Here is a 23,098-nt window from a genome sequence, read left to right as displayed (position 1 = left end):
CGTCGTCAGCTGCCCATCGAGAGTTAAAAGCCAAGCGTTGCCGCTCACTCAGGCATAAATGGATGAATGTCAGGCATCGAACGGTGGACGGTGAATAGAAGAGAACAGAAACTTGCAGCACGATTAACTGCAGCCAGCGTCAGTCAGGAGCAGCTACAGCGGCTACTTTGGTGGCTGTTCGATAATGTAGTAAATATAAGTTGCAGTAGCAGCGGCAGCAGTAAGGGCGGCCTATTTGAACTGAGACCAAACTCGCAGTAATAAGCAATAAAGATCAGTCGTCGCCGTTACTACGAAAGCAGATCGTACGGTGCGCCACCATCTCGCGTGAGTATGAGCCGCGGTGACGCTGATGGTGGCAGCAAATAAATATTGTTTGTTGCAATGCTCTACCCCACTCCGAATGAAAGGCGAGAGCGAGAGGAAAATTGACGCTGACGTCACCAGTATTGGCGCTGACGTAGACCCCACTGATGGTCACGAATACGTATCTGCTGACAGAGTATTCAGAACAGACTTACTTGGTCGTAGCAAAATAGCGCGTTCTGATACAGTACCAAGTAGTTAAACGATCAATGACGACTTTGACATTGGTCGCACGACGAGAGAAGTGGAACTTATCGAGATCGAACTTACGCGCAAGCGGGTTAGGCCGAACAACCCAGCAATATCGGTTAATTACGACGAGATCCGCTTGGAGATATTGTAGTCACACAAATACACACGCACAATATTACTAAGTTTTCAGGCTAGAAGTGAAACATTTTGTTGCAGTTGTCGCGGTGGTCCGCTTGATCAACGACGATTCTAATCGGACTGAACTTTAGGTGTTGCAGGAAATTCCGATGGATTCGGATTTAAAGAGATAAACTCGTCTTCTTAGTTTCTCCTAGTCGCCGTCCTCAACGTTCCAACTGCAATGGGGGAATTTTCACTCGAACATCTCCTAATACCCCCACAATTCAACTCGACGTATTGCTCGGTGAAATTCGGCGTATTTGATTTGGTTAGCAGGCACTAGCCTACACAGCATCCCCCTTGCAAATTTCTTTTTCCTCTATGTGTGTTCCGAGTACGAAGATCTCCGAGCTAATCTTGCAGAACTATAACAGCAACGAAAGCTCGCCTTGCGGTGAGATTGGTATACAGTATACCAGAATTGTTGTTGCAGAAACTTATTTGGGAATACATCACTAACCGATTGGCTCAGTGATGTCAGGCGGGAATTGAATGTAGAGAAATGCAGCGCCGCGGAAGCCTTATTTGTACAATAGATGTCGGTTAGTTCTGCTATCAGAAAGTAATCGTTACCAGCATTCGCAGAAGTCACTTAAGTACCATGTTGTTATCATACTGCATCAATATAACAGCCCAATTCGTCATTATATTATGTTATGCGTTCCGCCACATATGTACATGAAGCATACGTATCGACTAGAAAACAAATTCAACCCATTTTTCCCCTCGTTCCTCTTTGTGCGGGATAAACGAAGGATCATCATTTTCCGTCACTGACCTTAGGTGCTCATGGCAGTTACAGGTGAAGTGGTTTCATGCAAAACAGCGTAAGTTTGTTTCCCTTCCCCTATCATATTCAGTCCTGAAATGCTCCTTTACTAAGCTAATTAGTTATGTTTCATTACCGAGGAAGCATTGTTTCCTATAATGCATAATACTAATTGTTCCTACGAGGATAACTTAGAGCAACATATCAGGTAAAGCATAAACGTAATAGGTGAACTGGCAAATACTACTTAAATCGCTGCCTCTTGGACCGCATTTCTCCTCCTCGCAAAAACACAGAACAGGATACACACAGAGCTACAAACTACGCGATCGAGAACTCAAAATCAATCTAGGATTGCAAAAAAAAAAAAGATCAACTTTTTATAGGGAACGGAAAGAGCTTCTTATTACTTACCTATTTAATCCATCGTAATTATGTTGCGGTTTTAACGGCGGTTCCTGCGTCTCTATTATCTTATGTTAAAACATAAGTAAATAGAAGAATATTGCTTAAACAATTCGTATTCCGTTGAGGGACAACGACATAGGATAGCTTCACAAGAAGAAAATTCACTTTTCACTATAACCGTGATACCATTGGGCAGTTACGAGAAAAACCGTGTCGGGTAAGTGGTGGTCTATGAGAGAACGGGCTTTGACAAATGGAAGTTTGGTTCTATTTAATTCTTGCAAACAAAAAAAATCTATAATATTGTATTGAAACTATATATAAAATGGAACAGGAAACAGGAGAAAAAAAAAATCCTCCAGTCATAGCTAAGCCAGTGCCGGTAGGTAGATTGAATTACCAGCCAAGAAAACTGATGAGTAAACGTCGTAACGAATTACGACCCGAATAAAATTACGGTATAACAAATAAGTCTCTTCGAAGCGAAAAAAAAATTTTCAGCAATTTTCTCGCAAGTGATCCCATGTTCCGTCATTGCTCGTAATTCTCTGCCGAAATCAGTGATCGGTTAATTATGCACAGAAATCCGTTGACCCCTTGAAACTAACGTATGTTGTGAAAAGAGGGACGATCCTTAACCATATTCGAATTAAGCCTCATTGTTTGTGTGTGTGTGTTTTGAAAAGTGCACGTTCTTTTCCGTTCTATACACGTTTCTGGTTAGAATTTCCATGATTGTATAGAATTTTAAATAAATTACGTAATCATTCGGTGGAAAAAACCGGTCGATATCGCTGCACGAGTCTATTTGCCAATAAAATAAGCTCTCAATCCTCTCTGTTTGTCAAAGATTTATGCTGAACAGCCACTTATGCTGTATCCTCTAACCACGGATGGGCGGGAAAGACATATGGATACATAAATCTATTGCCACGAAAAAGAAGTACTAGGAGACGCTGAACGATACGTTGAGTTGGCAATTCGTCTAGCACTTGATTGCGTCACATATTGATGTATATGTACGTATGTATACCTATTCGGATATGGGAGAAGATAAAAAAACACAGCGATATGAAGATTCGTGTATCGATTTTTCTTACTGACCGATCGTCTCTATAGAGGACAATGAGCGTGATAAACACGAAGAACAAAGCTTCGTAGGGAACGTTTGCTATTGGCAATAGTCATCTTAACAAATGTTCGCGCTTCTATACTCAACAGACGTCAGCTGGATATTTATGAAATACTTACAGTTACGACCACGGTGTAGGGCCCATATCTTGTCTCGTCAGGATCTTATGCATTGTTATTGTTTTTATTTCCCAAATTGGCAGAGTTGCCCGCGAATTTCTCGCAGCTCGTAAGCACCCAACGCATGATTGAAAGTTAGTTGTCCTGAACTTCGCATACTCCGTGTGATCTGTTACTATTCATTGTATATGCTGAACAAATAGCCGTCACTACGTATTCGCTCATTAACTGTATACCTTTACAAACTTGACCCACAAATGCAAGTACTCTCTATCTATATAATCATTTGGGTGGCCCAGCGATCGATCGATCAATCATTTCTTAATAGCAGTCATTATCCTTTCTTATTCCAGTCTTCCTTTTCTGCAGTCATATCGCTCAGATCATCATCATCGTCATCGTCGGGGCCGACACTGGCCCCATCAGGAGCGTTGCCATCGGCAGTACTTCGAGTAAAAGCTCTCTAGAGACAATTTAACCTATCACAGTGATGGCAGTAGTCGCGACGACAACAGTTTGCTGTGACACTCTACAGTCTGCGAAAATCTCGACCAGGGCAACGGTTGATAGAGGAAAGTAAAGCCCCCGTATAAACGAGTTGTACCGCACATCTGGGGAACTACTAAAACTAGTGTACAATAGTTGTCTACGAACTTTTTCGATGCAAATAAATTTCTTTGGTCCTTGGCGAAAATGAAAGTTCTGGTCAGATGCCAGCGGCAAAAACAACAAGTTTTTTTTTGCTGACTGCTAATAACTACTGGTAGTTTCATCAAGGCAATGCAAGAACAGGTCTTCGTTCACACCTTTGATACCATCATCGTTTTTACGCCGTTTATAAACTGGTACAGTTAGCTTAGCCATCGACAGCTGAATACAGCGAAATGGCTAGGCGACTTTCGCTTAAGATTTGTTCGATATTCGTGCCTTTCGTATTGCTTGTTCAATGGCTTAACTAAAGGACACGAGATAACAGAAAAGGCCGGCTTTGTATTATGACTGTGTGACTTTGGCTAAAATTTCAAGTTGAAAAGCTCAATATATAATAGATCGTAATATACGATTTAATAGTTAGGCAAAAAGATCTGCGATTATACATTTGTTTTATCCTTGTTTACCTATGGCGGTTAGTGTTAAATACAGTGCCCCGAGAAATAGAGTCAATGATGTAATGAGGTTTAGGGAATATAGGTTAGGAGGTGGCCCGTATTCATTCAAGGAACGTTATTACCTACTTATATTCACGAGTACTTACTATATGCGCTAAACCTAGCCTCGTAACCCTCTAGCGTTCCCCCTAGTAGAAATGGACCCCATATATGTAATTGTTGTTTCTTCAGGTATGTTGATCAAAGGGTTATTCTCATATACCTTCTTAACAGCTGTGCACAAAATTTCTTGACGGTATAGTGAGCTATTTGGCATGAAATGTTTCTGGGCCAGTAGACATTCGAAATTTTTGAAGAACTGCTGGAATATTAATACCATAGCTGAAGAACTGGCCGCCGTTAATAAACAACATACAGATACGTTTTCGCTGGTTTGTGGCCGAATAGGATATTTTTCGCCTTCGTGGCCTGCCAACTCACTGGAGTAGACGTTTACTTTACATCTCGCTAGATAACTGTTTTGGCATAACAGCTTCGTGCTAGAGACTAACTTGTCTCTATATATGATGTCTATTAATAGCGCGCTATTGATACGGCGCGGTAATCGCACAGAACTCAAGGTTAGCGTCAAATACATTATGAGCGAATACGACTAAGCGGTACGGGGCTCTATTGCATACATCAGTAATTCAATTCATAATATAAATAATGTCAGCTTATAGCGCGAGTTCCAGGATATCAGTATGAAACTGTACGCGGGCCTGGCAAGCGGCGTCGCTTCAATTAATCTAGCTATTTTTGGTAAACGCGAAGCTGTTTTTTTTTTTTATGGTCTATCGTAATATTGGTAGCAGTTTTGCAGTTAATAGATCTAGGTGCCAGTTGTTTTGAAAATTATTTTTTAATCATGTGACCGCTTCGTTTTCAGGAACCAATCTGGTCACTTGTTTGTAAGGGATTTCTAAGGGCCTACAGAAGCGCTCCGTCCGTTTTTCGGGGCCTCTTGAAATATAATGGTAGATATCATAATATCCAATAATCTCGGCGCGAGAAAAGCTGCCCCGCAAATTGCACAAAATCGCTCACAAAGCCCTTACATCATTACACGAAGGGCATCAGCCAGACAATCTAGGTGTGATGTTGTTATTGTATTATGTTTGCGCGGTAAAGAAGCGTTCATCTACTAAAGCACCACGTTCACGTTCAGCAAGCAATTGTTGTATCAATTTCTAGCCATCAGGGAGCTTCTTAGAAACGTTCGTTGAACGATATTTTGAACTTTCGACTACAAATCCAGTGGAATATTATGGCAAAAGGCTAAGTTATAACTTGATACGAAAATGTTGATACCGAACTTTTTCTGTCACGCAATTGATTCTTGAGAATTTGATCTCGTAAAGGAATATATAGATATGGCACAAAATCTCTAGTCACCGTCTAGTCCGCCATCGGTCAGGAAAACAATGAGTACTACTGCGCTCATACTGAAGATTAAAAGAATAAAGATGTGGACTGCGTCACCATTGAGAATTCAATAACAATAGTTTTACTCAAAAGTAACCCTGTCCTTTTTAGAGGACTGAGTTTCTTTTCATACAGACCAGCTACTGGCTATTTCCAGCTACGTAGAGTAAATTTAACCGTGACGTACTCGCCACGTTTTGAACGTCTATCGTACATAGTCCTTTGATGGTCCACCCAACGCACAATGGACGTGTTTTTGTTGCTTTTTCGTTCCAAATGCACAGAAGTAGGTTGGCCTTTTGCGACACGATAATGCTATCCCGTTCAATTGCCACACTCAGTCCACTTCTTACTAACTGTGGCAATCGGGTTCGAAAGATTGACTCTGCGATAGTGAAGAGCTGACTGTCGATAAAAGCACGAATTTTCCTTTGTTATCGATCGACAAATAAGAAACCCATCTCAGAAGTTTGTGGGCTTTTTCTATCGAGGGCAATTATTCTTGAGGGTGTATTTAATACACCCAACTTTCGAGCTATTACAGAAACGCTAACTGAACAATCTTGTTGAACGATTGATTTCGTTTTGCCATTATGGGGCGTTGAGTGAGAAGTATTTCCAGGAATACAACTCCTGGTGCATGGAACATTGAAATCATGCTTTTGTACTAAAATACTCGTGGCATTTTTTTAGAGATTTAAGGGGGAAATCGCATAAATTTGCTAATAATATAGTTCAATGTCAACAAATGATTTAATTGTTTTTGGTATGACTCAGTTTATAAAAGATCCAATCAATTGTTTAACGGCTGATAGTTTTAATTAAACCTCTATGGGGTAACAGGATAAATCTACTAGGTGAGATTTCCTAATAGATAAGTGAATTCAAAGTTCGAAGAACAGAAGACCCCAAGTGACGAACGTCTGAGAAGTTCGCTATCCGCGTATTTTCATCGTCTATTATTAATATTGCGTCTAGCGAAGGACCCGTAAGTATGATTTTATGTAAACATGTCGTACTTTCTCAGAAAGTTACATTTAATAAATACGCCTCTATCGAGTCCAGCTATTTAACGAATGCATTGATTAAAACATCGATACCAATAAAGAGACGGAGTGGCCGAAACAGCCTAAATAGGGAACACTAACTTTCCTTTCTTGGGAAATAAAAATTAGCATCGTTCCCCGAATCAGATTGTAAGAAGTTTCTACTCTACAAAATCTAATCATATATCACATAACTGAGTATAAGATGGAATGGCATAGTAATCTGGCGCGGCGAAGAAAATGCGCTAAAAGGGCAAAGCTGAAGAGAATGGAAACGAGAGCCCGGAAGCCGTACAATGGTTGGCCCTGGAAGAAGCCAAAGAAAAGAACTTGTACAACTTGAAAATTGCCTTAACTGTAATTTTTTTTATTATGGCTTAACCTGGACGTCAGTCATATGGCGCAAGCATGTATTACCTCATTGAAAATATGTATGAACTCTGCGGTGGACGACAGATTATAAGCCTCAAAACACTGGTCATATAACAATGAGCTAATTGTTACCAATAACGAAACACGGAAACTGCGGTAAAAAGGAACTTAGTTAAGGGCATGCTTCTTGGTACAACTCTGCTTGTCAATCGAGTTTGGGAAGTTCGACAGCTCTCGTCGCTGCAAAAAATAATTAGCAATTTTCTGATATAGAAAAGCATCGACCTGGTGTAGCAACTAAGGAAAATTCTGTGGACGGACACGTGATCTCTACCGCTGTGTATACCGCAATAAATAGATAGAAGGCAGCAACCAAGTAGATTGAACATACGATCAATAGACGATTTGCGATACTGCAGGCGATCCACCGTTTGCCTTGGGATCAGGAAACAAATTATTTCAGATGTTGCAGAATATTATTTCGAAATTATCATTTAAAAGATCGAAGACTCGAACGATAAATTGTTCCACGAAGAACTTGACGGCAGTAGCTCTTCTTTCTTGTGATTACGATGTTTATGCTTATGTCATTTAAGACGTCCAGGAAAAGATGGCTAGGTATAACATCACTGGGAAAGGCGTATTATATAAGGAATACAAATAATAACAATTTCATAATCTAACACGAGTTGAGTTGGTACGTATATCTATATTCAGAAAATCCCTAGAACTATTCTAAAAATTTTAATTAACATCGATAGCTAGATTTGGTTTAATGATATGGAAGGAATTACATCTGTAATTTTCACGTACGTTTGTTCAAATGGACGGAGAAAATCTGCCATAGATAATTATAAGAAGAATATCAAAAGGAAATATCAAGTAGCTATAGTTATTGGGTCCCAGTACTAATAATGATAACGTACAGCTTTTGCTTATCGGTGAAGAATAGCTGTTTTGATGCTTTCAGAAGATCATATATATATGTATATATATCTATGTATATATAAAGTACCTCCGGAAATGAATTCAGTGGCTGGCCATCATTGTCTTTATCTTTCTTAGAAGCTCGCATGCATTACAGCTGTAACCTGCAACGGATTCAAGAAGCTCGTTTCATCTTATTTGTTGTCGAAGCGTAACTCCACTAAGACCCGTTGGTGACCCAGGCCACCAAACGAGATCTTATGCCTTTGACAAGGTCTTATAACGTCATCCAGTACCTCAATAAACAGCATCTCTCGCCTCTATAATGATCTGTATAGCGGCAACGTGTATCACTGCGAGTTCTACCGGCGACGTCTTAACAAAATTTAGCGCATGAGCGTTCGATCGACATTGCCAGCGTCACCACCATTATTGTCAGCGGCAGCGGGAACGGCAGTCCTTTACTGTCGCTATCGTAATTAAGAATAAGAAAGCGCCGGGACAAATCGTCTAAGGCCTACGGCCAAATAACTCTGAGACGCCACCCAGAATGAGTGTTCCGACGGAACCGGTGGCGTCGTCACCGCTCAATGTCGGGGCGCCGATGCGCAAGTATCTGTTTTTTCACACAAGCGTCAAACTGTTCCGCTAGTACGATCACGCGAACGCTGCGTTCCAATGCAACAGAATGCGCCAACCGCAGCAGTAGTACGGGAGAGCTTACTTCGGTGGATATCAAACTGTACGACACTGTCAATGAAGTGCGTTTTTGTGTGAAACGTCGACGTCGACGTCGACGTCGACGCAAAGACAATTACTTCAACGATGGTCATCTAGTCACATATAAACGAATCTCGCATAGCCCCTCGTACGCATACGGATGACTCCTAAGTTTCCTACAACTCGTCATTGTTTTAAATTGCACGAATTAAATAGGCTACTATATGGCGACTGCTAATACATAATGCAATACCGGAGAGAGAGACAACCCCCACAGCCGCTCCTTCGACTAACAGTAATATTAAATGATTTTCATTCGTCTGGTTGTTGACCCGAATTTTGACAGCGCACGGCTCTGCCGTTAACTGCAACTTGTAATTCTGTTCTACTTCCCTAATTAGACACTTACATAGTTACAATGGCACAGTTCGAAAATATCAAAAAAAAAAACTAGCATACGAATAAGATGGCACTGCCGTCTTGGAAGTTTCTCTAGCTATATAGCGAATCCGTTACGTACCAATCCGAAGTGGCGACGCTAATGATTAGCCAACGTAATAGCTACCGTTATCGCTGTTGATACTTAAAAATCTAAACTTTCTAGCATGCAAGTAACTATAAGATAAATACGACGCGGTCGCACACTGTGTGTACGTGTGTATATTATGTCACGTTAACTGGAGCATGACACTGGAAAAAATTGCATCAGTACGTAACGGATCAGTTATCAGTAAATTATTTTCTGCTTCTGTTATAGGTTCTTTTGAATTATGGCGCAAATCGGAGTTTGCCAACAACGTCAACGAAGACGATCCGGTTGTGTCAAATCGTATATGAGCTGACTTCTAAACCCTAGTATCGTTTAGCCGAATTAGATCTGGTTATGGAGAATATATGTGAAAGTTTAGTGGATTGATTTAGGCCTGACTTGTTTACTTTCAAGTTCTCTAGGGGAAAGTTCACGTTTGAAACAAGCGATTCGAATTATAGAACGAGTGTTGGACGGTCAAAAAACCTAATAGTTTATATAGTGCAATTACCGAGAGTCAGCTGAGCGGATATTTAATCTCGGCGTTTTTTTTACTATAGTCATTAGCCATTCATTTCCTGGTCGTATAAAGAAAGAAATTGTTTTCATCAAGCGGCATAGCGTCATCAAGACTGCAATTCTTTGTTCTGACGATTGACAGTTGCATCGACAGGAAAACGAAACGAGCCAGACGTAATAAGATCAGGAAAACCGATTTAATAAAAAAAAAGGGGTTGATTTGTTTGTTATTGTTTAGAGTGTCATTGACTATATGGTATATGTAAAGATTTTAGGTCATACAAATGCGGAGGGAACTTGGTTTCCGCGATTGTCTTAATGATAGCTTATATTAAGTGAATCTAGTCTACTGTCTTATAAAACGCTATTTCCCTGCTAAACATGACATCAATGAGACGAATTTTATCATAGATTTTCCACACATTTTATATGGGTTGAGTATTCATATTCATAGATGCGACTAAATGCCATCATGCCAGACACGTTGGTCATTAGAGATCTAATCAAATAGGCCACTGGCCGGAAGAAAAAGGCTTACGAAATTAATTAATTCGTAGGTGTTTGAGCTAGATATACTCATACGTTGTGGGAAATCATTAGGGCCCTACTAAACCTATTTGAACTGGGGCTTCCTACTAAGTGCTTTGTGCGTTCGTTTTGAATGACTAATTATCATTTGATACAGTTAGTATTGACCTTCCTGCTCTTATGTATAATAAAATTATACAAAAAATTTTGGACATAGGAAACGATCAGGTTCGTATTAGGCAAAGGGAGTTGAAGCTATGCGACATTCAGAATGAGAATTTCGTAATGAATTGTGTGAAGTTACGAAATGTTTAAGGTTAAATTAGTTACATTAATTAATATACCGTTTCTTAACAACTGAAGGCCTGAATAACGGATTAAGACCTTCTGCTCGGACTTGTTATGAAGTTTTGCAAGGGCCTGTCTTATGACACGTGAGGTAAACGGTTTCAAGAGTACCATTATCCTATAAGGCAAAATCAGAGGAACTGATGGGGACGTGCATACGTTCACCCGAGATAAGGATTGAAGCGCATCGCACAGGCTACTTAATTTTAAAACGTTCCGTTGGAAATTGACAAGGAAACGCAACGGACGCAGCTTTGTTTCGACTGGACCATTGTTAACATCGACACTGAAATTCTCTACGCTGTAATATATATATTAGCTGATATTTCTACGATATATTCCGGACTCATGTATTGAATCAAAGGAACGCAACGCTGCTCCGCAGTACGCAGGCCAAAGCTGAAGCCTCGAACCTATAGAGCCGCCCAAAAAAAATATGCAGCCAAAGCTGAAGTACTTCGATATCCACAATTCGGGAAGGTAATGGAAGGCTGTCCAAGGTTAAATTCTAAGGGTCGAATACCTGTATTTCGACAACTGTTTCAATATCTCTACCCATAGTATCTAAAACCAAAGCTGTTGCAAAAAATGCCTAAACCGATGTACTCTCAGCAGCCGAAGAGTATGATTGAATTTAAGCAGAGTTTCAAGAACGAACAGAGTGTGTGAACGGTCCTATATCGTGTGTTCGAACAAAGGTAGGTAGCGTAGCCAAGCGTTACGGTTCGTGCTAGTCTTATATTTAATATTAGGTCTTCCTTTCACGCTTGTTACACGAGATTGGGGTATGGAACGAATAAATCTCATTTGTGCGTCGTCACTACAAAATAGTCTGAAACGCAAAACAGGTCTGACTAGTACATATGACGACGGATATGGCAAGGCATTATAGGGGAAGATCAGTTGCCGCTAGGTACACAAAAAGTATGGAAGTTGTTACGCTAAGTTCGAGTTGAATTGTATCTACGTCTAAATTGTCACACATATTGTGACCATAATAGATATAATGCTAGATATCCTCATTTGGTACGTATTACGTTAACCATGCCTAAACAATACGCGTATATATATATATATATATATATATATATATACATACATACAGCAAAGCTTGTCTACTTGTCCCGCTTTGTTTTTTTCATGGTAAATCCCAATGTAATCTGGAAATAGTTATTCAAACCCTCTAAGTAGTGCTCAAAGTGCTATGTATACCGCACCGATATAAATTTGATATTGCGATAAAGCAAAAACGCCGCTGGTATACATTGTACTAGGCCAGTATTCCTGACGTAAAATAGAATTTGTAATAGGACCTTAGGTTGCTCGCAGCGTACATTTTGCAACGCTAGTAACATAATTACCGTGAACTAACTCTATTTTAAAATCCCGTTTTTAGAAGCCGTTTTTAGAGCAGCGTCGGTAATTTTACGCTGAAACATTAACATGAAACTGCTCGTTCAAATCAAGGACAAGCCTATTTTTTTTGAGGTCACCTTGTTGACGAATGCAATTGAAACTAGAATTTTAGTGTCGGACTATTGTCCGCTTCGCTTAAGCGGAAAGATCGACAAAACGAACCTATTAAACGGGTAGCTATTTCAGTGGCTATGATAGGTCGAGATGTTGCCATCAATTTCAGCTATTTCCTGTAACTTTGATAATAATATTACCATGCTATGATACAAATATAGATGCGCCGGAAATGAAAACTTGATTATAAGCAAATTACCTATACGTCCAAATTACGTTGTCCTAGGCTGGCGAGGCACATAAAGACGATGCGGTCCTATTCTTGCTAATTTGTGAATAAAGTTACTTGCTATTATTATTACTAGTATTGCCTAAACCAAGCACTGTTAAATAAAAGTACGTACTATCCGCTGGCGTGTCTTAATAAATTCGTCGATCCTTCAGAATTGACAATAGAATATGTGTTTTTTTTTAAAACAGCTACCGCATTGATGTATCTTAGGGTTTTTTTTTGCTGTCTGACACTGAGGTATGATAAAGCGACTAGGGTTTAGACTAGGCACCGCTTGTCTGCAACTCACAGACTCGACTGTTTGATTCCCTGGGTTAACGTTACCCCATTGGGTAGGTAGACATGGACACAATTACTGAATACGTGATTATTAGAGAGTATAATACGTCCACACAAATATCAGCACATCACATAACAAGGATACTCGAACCGCACTATTCACTGCCACACAATCTGAATTCTGCACATGTCATGCAAATCTGCACACCATTTGTTAGAGACAGGTGCCGAAGATAGTGTTTATGGGTTTTGGCTGTCTGAGGAAAGTCACGATCTTTTTCTACACAAGCATCTGTACACCTCCGCCAAACCAAAACCATGTGTTTATGCAGAGAACGGTCGTTTGAGGAATGTCGGAAAATGAAAAAAAAAAGTCGAAGGCTGGGAACATCCGAAGTATTGTATTTACAATTTTTGCTAAAGGATATACATACACAATATAGATATATATAATGATTCACAAAATGTGTTTATTAAAGTAAACAAACAAATGCATTCTCTTTGTTTCAGTGGGAGAATAATTGTTCTTACTTGTGTACAGATTAAAGGAAGGCGATTTTTGTCTGAACGACCAAAACACATTTTATAACTGGTGGCTGTATTTACCTAAAAACGCATTTCGTGACTGAGCCCAGGTTTCCGCACATAGAACAATGCACTTGCGTAATGGGCACCTCTAGACTCCTCTGGGGCTCCATGTCCCAATGTTTACCCGACGTTCTTGTTTTATCTGTGAAAGTTTTATCTCTGTGACGTTTTTGTTTCTTTTTGTAGGTATTAGCGCACGATTTCTACACAAAGCTAATCACTAAGCAATTGTTGTGTAGATATCATAAATATACTCTGAATCTCTGGTGAAAATCAATGTTAAAGTTCGCATTTAATAGCATAATTTATTGTTGCCCTTTTTCACAGAAGATATTTACCTAACATACTCTAGATATAAACGTCAGAAAATAGCTTAATCTGCGTAACTTAACATGGTCTTGGACATTGTTATGCATACAACGAAGAGCCGTAACTATATCTTCTTTCTTTCGTTCCTTTGGATTTTCCCGAAAAAACTGGGAGAGTCGAGAGAAACTTGCAAAAAACGTTGATAAGCTCATCAAAGTGATAAAAATAAGAAGAGGCATCGTATTGCGTTATATACGGCAGTATGTAAGGTGTATGTATATTGATCTTTTTCCGCCTGCACAGAAGTAATTTTATTAATTTTCTTACATTCAGTTGGTAATAGTTAATTACAAGGTACTTAGGTGTGATCAACAAAGCGCAAATCACATATTGTTGTAAGTATCATGAACGGCTATCCAAATGCTACACATATGTGGCATCGCAACGTATAATACAAGTATTATATATTTATTCTTAACTATATATGTAAGGGCCTTCTTTTAAATAATCGAAAAACACAGAGTTTGCTATCAGGATGAGTAACTCTTTGACCATGTATGAGTTACGTTTTTTTTGACCCAAACAGAGGCGAATCTATATATGTGCATTTTAATCATCCAAGTAGCTTTTGTGTAATGCAAATACTCCTAAGTATCTCCTCGTAGAAAAGATCTCCTCAACGAAATCCTCATGAGACAACCATTCAGGTATAATTGCCAAGCGCATTCAACTAATAACCAGAATTTAACCCCAATTACGTTCTTGCGATTGCAATCAGTGTAACGTTTTTGTCTCGCTATGTCTTTAGACGATGCTTCATCCCTCAGAGAAAGGGGCGGGACGGTACCGACGTTCCTCTTCAATTCTCTATATATTCCTACGTAAACAAAAGATTTTATAACGCAAAACTCGTAAGAAGATTTATGTAATAAATTGAACTTTCCCAACGCTTTTGTTCTCGAAGAGGCTTAGAATGAACTCATACTCATAGACATTGATTAGAACACTTGAGAATTAGTCAGATGTACACATGATGGCAGCATAAGCGTACTTTAATAATACTCCCTGAAATACCCGCAACTTCTTTTGTATGCCACATTCAGCGTCTGACATGTACTTTGTTTTTAAACGCGCCTCCTAACGGGTTTCGTTTGCGGTGCATAGATGTTGCCCTAATTTGTCAGTTTTTCTGCTATTAATGCAAACATTCCGGCTAGACATCTGATCTCTGATGTCTCGTGGCATCCCTTTGACGTTTCTTTATATGTGGGAAAATTTGATAATCTACGAATTGATCTATCTGCTAAATCCTGGATCGACGACACTTAGAAACTATAACAAGCTAAGCACACGGAACCTATGTTCCAGTCGCCAAGTATAGGAAGCCTGTTGTTATTGGTAGAGTAAAACAAGCATCTACGAACTTTTAAACCTAATGCAATTAAGTATGAATATGTCTGGTGCCGTCTTTTAGTCTAACAAATTCCTTACTGAAACTATGGAGTTTCTTGACTCGTAGTCTATGATTTACGATCAGGTACGATCAGACCACTGAAGAGACGAGAGCATGCTTATATACAACAAGAAGGAACGAATACGACCGGAAACTCGGTGTAATAATTTAACGAAAAATTGAAAAGATGCGTTTTTGACGATTCTACCATCTTTGACAGCTGAATTTAATACGTTCATAGATACATAACTTGAGTTGTTCATGGAGATTTTAGGTGCTGATTTTACGCTGTCATAGCAGATAACGACTCCCTGAGAGTACTGAACCTAAGAGGCTTCATTGATATCATTTGCTCCTGATTCTTAATTCTAGATGGAATTTTACTAAGATCTACCCGGAAGGTTATCCGCTTGGTATTTGGTGATAATTGGAATGATTTCAACATACAGATCTATCACACTGAAAAGAGACCGCCTTTCCTAATATCCGACATTTTAATAGTCTGTTTCTTGGCATAATAATAGTAAAAATTCATAGTATGTATTCATTATGAACGAATCAATAGCTAGAGCAGCTACAGTACAAGCACTAGTGGTGACCGCTGACCATTTCAGATTTTTTTCATTTCAACTGGACCTATTTTTTTGAAATAGAAACCTTTTCTTTTTATCTAATTGTTACAATATACTATAGTTTGCTGGTGTTGAATGCTAGCTTTTTTTCATAGGCCTTTCAATTTGCCATATTTACTACCACGAGTAATAACTGAACCATTGCTTGGTTCGTGGCTATAGATCCAATTAGCGGGATTAATGAAAATCGACTTACTAACCCTAATGTGGCTTCTCCTTCTGCTCGTTGAAATCTGCTGAAGCTTACGGCTTCCCTTCCCTCTGTCGATGTTCGAAAATGGCAGTATATATAATGATTTGTACATAAAATCATTAAGCACAACAGATACACTTAGAGAAAGTCGCAAAGATATTTGTCTGGCGACCTGTGGAACGATAAGAGATACGCTAGGATAGGTTCAGTTAATCCTTTTTTCGTTCAAGCTCACAACTTGAATGACTAGTGTTACCTAAGGCAGCTCAATGCAATGCTGTTCTCCGGCAAAGTTATGCCTTTCTCTCTTGCTCACCTTTTGCTATTGCGCAAATGCGGAAAATGATGACCATATGGCAAAGCGAATGCGGACTGACCAATCCAGGCCCACAGATACAGTGCGAACGTAGATTTCTTTCTGTATGGTGTGGGAGGGTCGAAGGCTCGTGACGCACAAACTATAATCACATGTGGGTCTAACGCCTATGTTGGCATGTACACATGGCCACATGTACAGGCCCGTTTTTGCGCGTACTGTTTGCATATACAGTAGCATGTAAATGATGATTAGTCACTGTCCTGGTTGGCTTGTCCTAAAAATAGGCTCGTCGGCATCCTTCGAGCAAACTTCAGATCTGAGCAAAGGTAATCTCACAGAAAACTATAGGTGATTTCACAGATTTAAAGAAAATAAGTTTACGACTGCAATTATATCCTTTTGCTCTGCATAGAAACCTATTGATTCCGACCCGTGCTCCTGCTGACCAACTATAAAGCTTTTACTCTTGAGTTTATATATCAGTACATGCACCATGAATTGTTCTTAAATAAAAAAAAACAAAACATTAACTAAACACAGCAGGTGTTAATGCATTCGGTGCTTGCATTTAACTAAACAAATAGGCCGCAGCTGTCAATGCTGCTATGGTCATTAGAAGTGCTCAAGGAACATTGTCAAGACCGCCATTATCAGGTGATGACCTATAGCTAAGTGACTCAGAAAACTCTAGAGTATTTCTAGCAATTGTTGAGTTGTATTCTGTCTATGTGAGGCTATTTAGGTCTGCTCTTGGCAGTAAGAAATAACGAGCGATATGGTTTTGTGCAAGAAGCATGGCGGCATAATATCCCTTTTACTAGACATAACAAACATAAATATAGACCTGTATTATTCACAGCGGGGACATTCTCTGGATTATAGGCCAGCAGATTTTTGAATCGACGGAGATTAGTTTCTCGCAACTAACAAAACGAAGACTGACGAAAATATTCGGCGAAAGGACGATCATTTTGAAAACGATAGTCGGTGGGGGGAAATTAAAAAGCTGCAAAAAAAATATTTTACTTACAACAATTTCAGGTAATACGAAAATATAGCAAAACGATAATTAGTTGCGATACGTTTCGGCTTTATATAGGATTTGTTGAAACACGTGCTTTACGTTTAAGTTACGAAGAACACATTGATGATAAAGAGGAACCTAATAAAGATTTTTTTTTCCAGGATAGAAAAATGTGGGGCAACTATTACCAATGAAAGAATCGCCTCATGTGCACCAAAGCAGGTCCAAGCTAGAGAATAACATCGAAAAATAGGAAGTTGTAGTGCCGAATCAGCTAAGCCGTGAATTGATGCTCCTAATATCGTTATTACTAGATGTTCCTCAAAAAGTAAATACTACTAACTGTTTCGAAGAGCTGAATGGTGCATGGCACAGCAATTAAATGTGTAAACACTGGCCTCCATGTCTAAACAATAAAAAGGATTACATTTACGTACCGAAATATCATATGGGTTAAAAGTAGTTCGGCCCACTAAGTAATGCCACACAACCTTAATCTTTATGCCGCCACATAAGAAAATTTTACACGCGACTAGACATATACCAGAAGTCATCTAATTATAATAGAATGATTCTTCGTATGACACTTATACGCTATCCAAGCTAACCTCCTGTCTCCCACCAACGTGTATAAAATTACCACTATTTAAATCAGATTTGAAAATGAAATTTTTGAAGAACTTACAAATCGAAACACAAGGCTTCAGCGTATACAGAAAAGAAAGCGTCACGGAAATAACACTTTTATATAATTAAAAAGGTACCCGACTGAAATTGAGCCGTGTTACAATAGCCGACAGTGGAGTCGCTAGACGTCTTTGTTTTTTGGAAACGATTGGTACGATATTTCAGCCTTTTACTCTCAAATACAATCCTAATTTATACAGGTCAGGTAAAAATGGCCGATCGGGTGACAAGACAACGTTCATTTATGGAGATCGTTCAACACCTCGATATCGCCATGAGCCACGCCTAAATGATACGAATCACCGACATCAGAGATGCTCACAAAAGAGGGTAGCGCTCACATCAAGCCTAGAATATTTTTTTAATACAATAATTGTATAGTAAATAAGTATCTATTAGAAAAAAGTTCCAGCTGTTGTATACCTCATATGATTAAATATTTCACTTAACAGGCGCTTTTATTGTGCCTATAGAAATGTATATATTGGGCATATTGTATACTTTGCTAAAGAGGCATCCGTAGTTCTTATACAACGGCAGATTGTGGCTCGTAACTAAAGCGACACGCTTTCTACCTTTTCACTCATGCTACAACTACTTTTTTTTAAGTAGTACTTTTTTGACGGCAAAGTATCTAAATTGACCGCGGGAAACAAAGCGATAGCTTGTCAAGCGTTGACAGCTCTTAAAGTGGCAATTCCCGTAAATAGATTGACCGCAGTTTATACTAAAAGAATTATATCCTTGACTTAAATTCACACTAACCTGCGATGAGATTCTCAGTTACAGGCGCCTAGCACATTGCTATCTTAGGACTCCCGCGTGGCTGCCAACGCGTACATGCGCTGATGATAGCAATGTATGCAGACAGTAACCCAAAATGTAACCCCGTAATGTTGCAAGGTATCGGCATCCTGCGGTTAGATCTATGGGTCAGCTTGACGTACCGAGTTGTTGAGACACCGCAGCAGTGGCAGACAGTCAAGATTGAATAGGTAGTAGTATAAAGCGCACGTCATTGACTGACGTATGAAGTATGAAACTGCACGCCACTATCTGACACAAGCAAACGTGCATCAAATGTGTACGATTATGGACACGAGCACTCTCGTCTATGAACACTAATCGGTGATTTTTATCAGTAACACGCTCTATTCATTGTCTTTACGATGATTTAATTTAAACTACTATTTGTTTTGCCTGAGTGCTTAATCTACGGCTAATAAGAGAGAAATAAATCGATTATCCCAACTAAATCTGAAACTCTGTCCCAAACAGTTCGATTACATCTGTCTATGAGTGTCGTTCATAGAATGATACTGTATTTAATGAAAGCTACCATTTCTAATACAAGGTTTACTTATAGAATATCGAAAGCGAGGACGAATTACGCGCGCCTAAATTGGCACATCGTTTAAGGTCATAACTTTGGCCTGTTGGGTCCGAAGCAGAGACTGTAGGTACGCGGCCCAATGAAACGTTCGACGAAAGAGTAGTTCGATAACAGAGCAAGAACAGTGATGTCTTTTTTCACGAAATATTAAGGCACTTTGCTGGGAACGAGGGTCGGCCCGCCTATAAGCGATTACGTTTGCGGGAAAACCATTGAAATATTCAAGGATTCTCGTTTATAACTTACTTTAGTATTATAAAAAGTTTTTGAGAGATCAAATAACGCACGTTGTTACTGTATTCAAATACAAATTAAGAACGCCTTAAAGATGAGTGAAGTTCCTACAAAAAAAACAATCGTTGTGTTTTACAATTATATTACAATAAAGGCACAAACGCTGCCTAAGTCCATAAAAAAAGCGTGCTGTTATAATTAAAATTCGGTATTGCAAAGAAAAACAGTCAAAACAAGGTCTTATAGCTTTGGTTCCGGAGATTTCGATGCAAAGGCCGTTCCTCTTACTAATCGGCCACTTATGAAAGTCAATAGAATTATTGCAAAAGTTGAGCAAAGCCAGTACGTGAGTGACCATGGTATCATCAAAAGAACTAAACATTTATCATCAGACTCTATTAAACCATTTGAAGGGAATTATCCGGAAAAAGAACCTCGACCTCCATGTATGTAGCACATGAATTTACGCGAAAAAATATATTCGCTCGTATTTCTATTTACTAAGTTCTACAGAAACGCAGCATCAAACCCAGGCATTTCTAAGCAATAGGTTAGAGATAGTACAAAGCGTTATTGTTTTATAACAATAACGGACGAAATCTTCAATCAAAACCCAGAATCGCGCCAAAGAAGGTGATTTTATATGTTTGGCGGGATTGCAAACGAATGATCGCGCGCTATGGTGCCGCTGTCGCCTAACAAAACAATTCATTCAAACAAATCTCTACTGTCAATAACGAAAGAAACTACAGCAAGTATTCAAAAAACAAAAAAAAAAAACTAGCCAGTACTAGTAGACAGAACGGGCATCGTCTTCGATTCCAGACCATATATATCTTTAGCAGCTCGACAAATATTACGAGCGCTGAGTAGGAAATCTTAATGTATCCAGACATTCGTTTTCTTCTTCATTGATGGTGTAAATTTGGTTTCAATGGAGGGATGCAAAAATCATTGATCACATTTTTTTTTTCTGCAGAAATTCTACAGCGATAAGATGCCGGTGTTACCAGAAACATAACAAACAGTAGAACATCGATCAAAACAGCATATATAGAGCTTAATAATAATAATAATGTTTTAAAGTGTAAAACATCATTTTTGGTTTAAAAAATCGTTAATATTATGCGATCATTTAATATATGGGCAAGCCGATTTACAACAATATACAGTAAGCAACAAAATCTCCTATTGCAAGCCCAGGAGAATAGCTTTAATTACTCGTATTTTTATAGCGCATGGACGGTCGAGTGTTTTCGTAAATAGCCTAGTCGGTTTGATAAATACGCCAGCCAACTGTCTAACATTAAGCCCCAAAAAAATCGGGCCGTAACCGTCTCTTCAACGCAAGACGTGTTGCAGTTTAGTTAGTTGACCAGTGGACGCTGACTTTTTCACTGGCCCAATATCTAATTTATACTAACGTACAAAATCACAAACGACAATTCCGGATAGCGTTTTTAGACGTTGAAAGCCGCCCTCGAACAACCCTTTAGCCCGGTGCCTCTGGCCATTAGCCCCGATAAGGTTCGTAACACAGAGGATGTTTAAAATACATTTTTTTCTGTGTGCAACATCCATTAGCGAAAATTTCTTTTGAATTAAAGTTAAATTTGCGACACGATACACTTACAGGATCCTAATAAACATCAAAGGACGCTTTCGAATTCTATACAAACAACAAGTAATGGTAAGTACGGAAGAGAAAGGACGCAAACTTCGAAAAAAAAGCGCGGGAACTATATTTCAGCCTAATAATATATTAAATAATAGCTCATGCAAAAATTTTCCTATTTAGATACAAGCTTAGAAATGGCGTAGCAAAAGAAAGTCCGGGCATAGACAGGCCATGCCACACAATTCAGCCTTATTGATACAATTTATTTTAAAACTATGGCTCATTGCACCGCACATTCATCTAAACGACAGCGATCCTGTTGCCTTAATGTGTTGTTTGTTGCGACTTGTCCTTTTTTTTAAATTTAATTTAAATACACCCTAAGCTTGTGGGCCCCTCCGCGTCAGATGCCCACGCAGCAAAAGAGAAAAGTCACGTGATGCTGGCACACTGTTGCTAGTGGGTAACAGGGTGTAACGGCTTTTCGAAAGTTCATAGAATCATTAGAAGGTCAAGCATATGGTAAAATATTACAAAATTCTGTCCAAGTGCTCGTAACGTAAAACTGAATAAGCATCCACTAGATCTTATTATCGTAGAAACTAGGGAGATTTGAACGGTATGCCGATTGGACTAAGCTGAAGAAAGGCCACGTATCAGCATGTATTGAAAGTGGGGAAGTCAATACGTACTTCAATTTTTCAGCTTGGCTTAAGTGGTGCTAACTCCTATAAGAAACCAATCCCCATATTAGAGGATTTTCTTTTACTCGTCTACCAACAGACGGATGATAGCCATGAAAGCGATTGATTCATTGACCTATTGTCGGCCTTTCAACAGATCGAAACCGATGTCACAAGCCCTGCACCGTAGGTCGCGCATAGAATCATTTCCGCCATTAGGTCTATTATAATTTCCCGACTCACCGAAGTCACTTGGAGCCGTCTGTTGTCGTACAACAAGATCATTTTTAGCGGTCCTTTGTTGTTTCAGGGTATTTGTGTTGTCATATATTAGACCAAGTGAGTCGAGTCTCAGTTTAGCTTCGTTTCAAAGCCTTGTCCGTAGAGCAGTCACGACAGACCTCAACAACGCTCATGAACAGTTCATACGAGCGCGAAAAGAGTATAGACTAATAGACACCTCGTAGGTCCCAATATTTAATTGCGTAAAAAAGCTTCTATTAAACTTAACTAAAATGGACGAATTACACTTTTTGCCACTAACAGGCTTCTTAGTTTCGTTATAAAATTCAATAATATTGATCTTTACCTAGACTATGATATACAATATTGGTACAATTTCTGATTTACTGTACATTTAGGACAGTGGAAAGTGTTAGGACGGTACTTGCCATTAAACACACAAATATTATTGAATATCAAATAGTTAACTTCTATGATAAGTGCATTGAAATGCAAGCATCTCTTCTAAATTAGTATAGAAAAGTAAAGATTTCCATTGCAAATTTGTTCGTCCAGTGCTAGGTAAAGGTGGCTAGAGTTATACCATATCGAGTTAAAGGACGTACAACTCGAAATATATATATCTCACAAAAAATGACTCACTTAATCGTGGTCTTCTGAGGAAGGAGTGCCTAAGCCTTATGATGTTTGGAATTTTGCCTCCAGTACCTTTGTTATAGGGTCGGCCCCGAAAACAAACCATTATTTGTGGCCATGGCCTTGAATCTTAATCCAAGATCAGTAACGGAACAGATTGCCATGCAGGAAATGATAACGAAAATGAATATTTGCCAGAGACCTCATCCCAGGACATCAAAAACTGGCTACACATTTCAGCGAAGAAACCAGTAACTTCTTGAACAGAACCATGACCCAACACGGCAACTTTTTAAATTATTTCTTCAGAACCGACA

At 39.1% G+C, this 23,098-nt stretch overlaps 1 protein-coding gene across 4 annotated transcripts in view; it reads right to left on the bottom strand.

Annotated features, from left to right (window-relative positions):
• LOC111263500 (scavenger receptor class B member 1) overlaps positions 1–23,098 on the bottom strand; it is a 58,658-nt gene that overhangs the window by 28,884 nt on the left and 6,676 nt on the right. For 2 of the 4 annotated variants that reach the window (XM_022838617.2, XM_022838619.2), the window contains exon 1: positions 18,740–18,941. The exons of the other annotated variants lie outside the window; for them this stretch is intronic. The gene's annotated coding sequence lies outside the window, so the exon portion shown is untranslated. Of the gene's footprint in view, positions 1–18,739; positions 18,942–23,098 lie in introns of those variants that run through there. 4 annotated transcript variants of the gene reach the window in all.

Source organism: Varroa jacobsoni, unplaced genomic scaffold (assembly GCF_002532875.2).
Source record: "Varroa jacobsoni isolate VJ856 unplaced genomic scaffold, vjacob_1.0 scaffold_771, whole genome shotgun sequence".
Lineage (NCBI taxonomy): Eukaryota > Metazoa > Arthropoda > Arachnida > Mesostigmata > Varroidae > Varroa > Varroa jacobsoni.
Note: the sequence above shows the minus strand (reverse complement) of the source record. Positions and strands in the feature narration are given on the sequence as shown.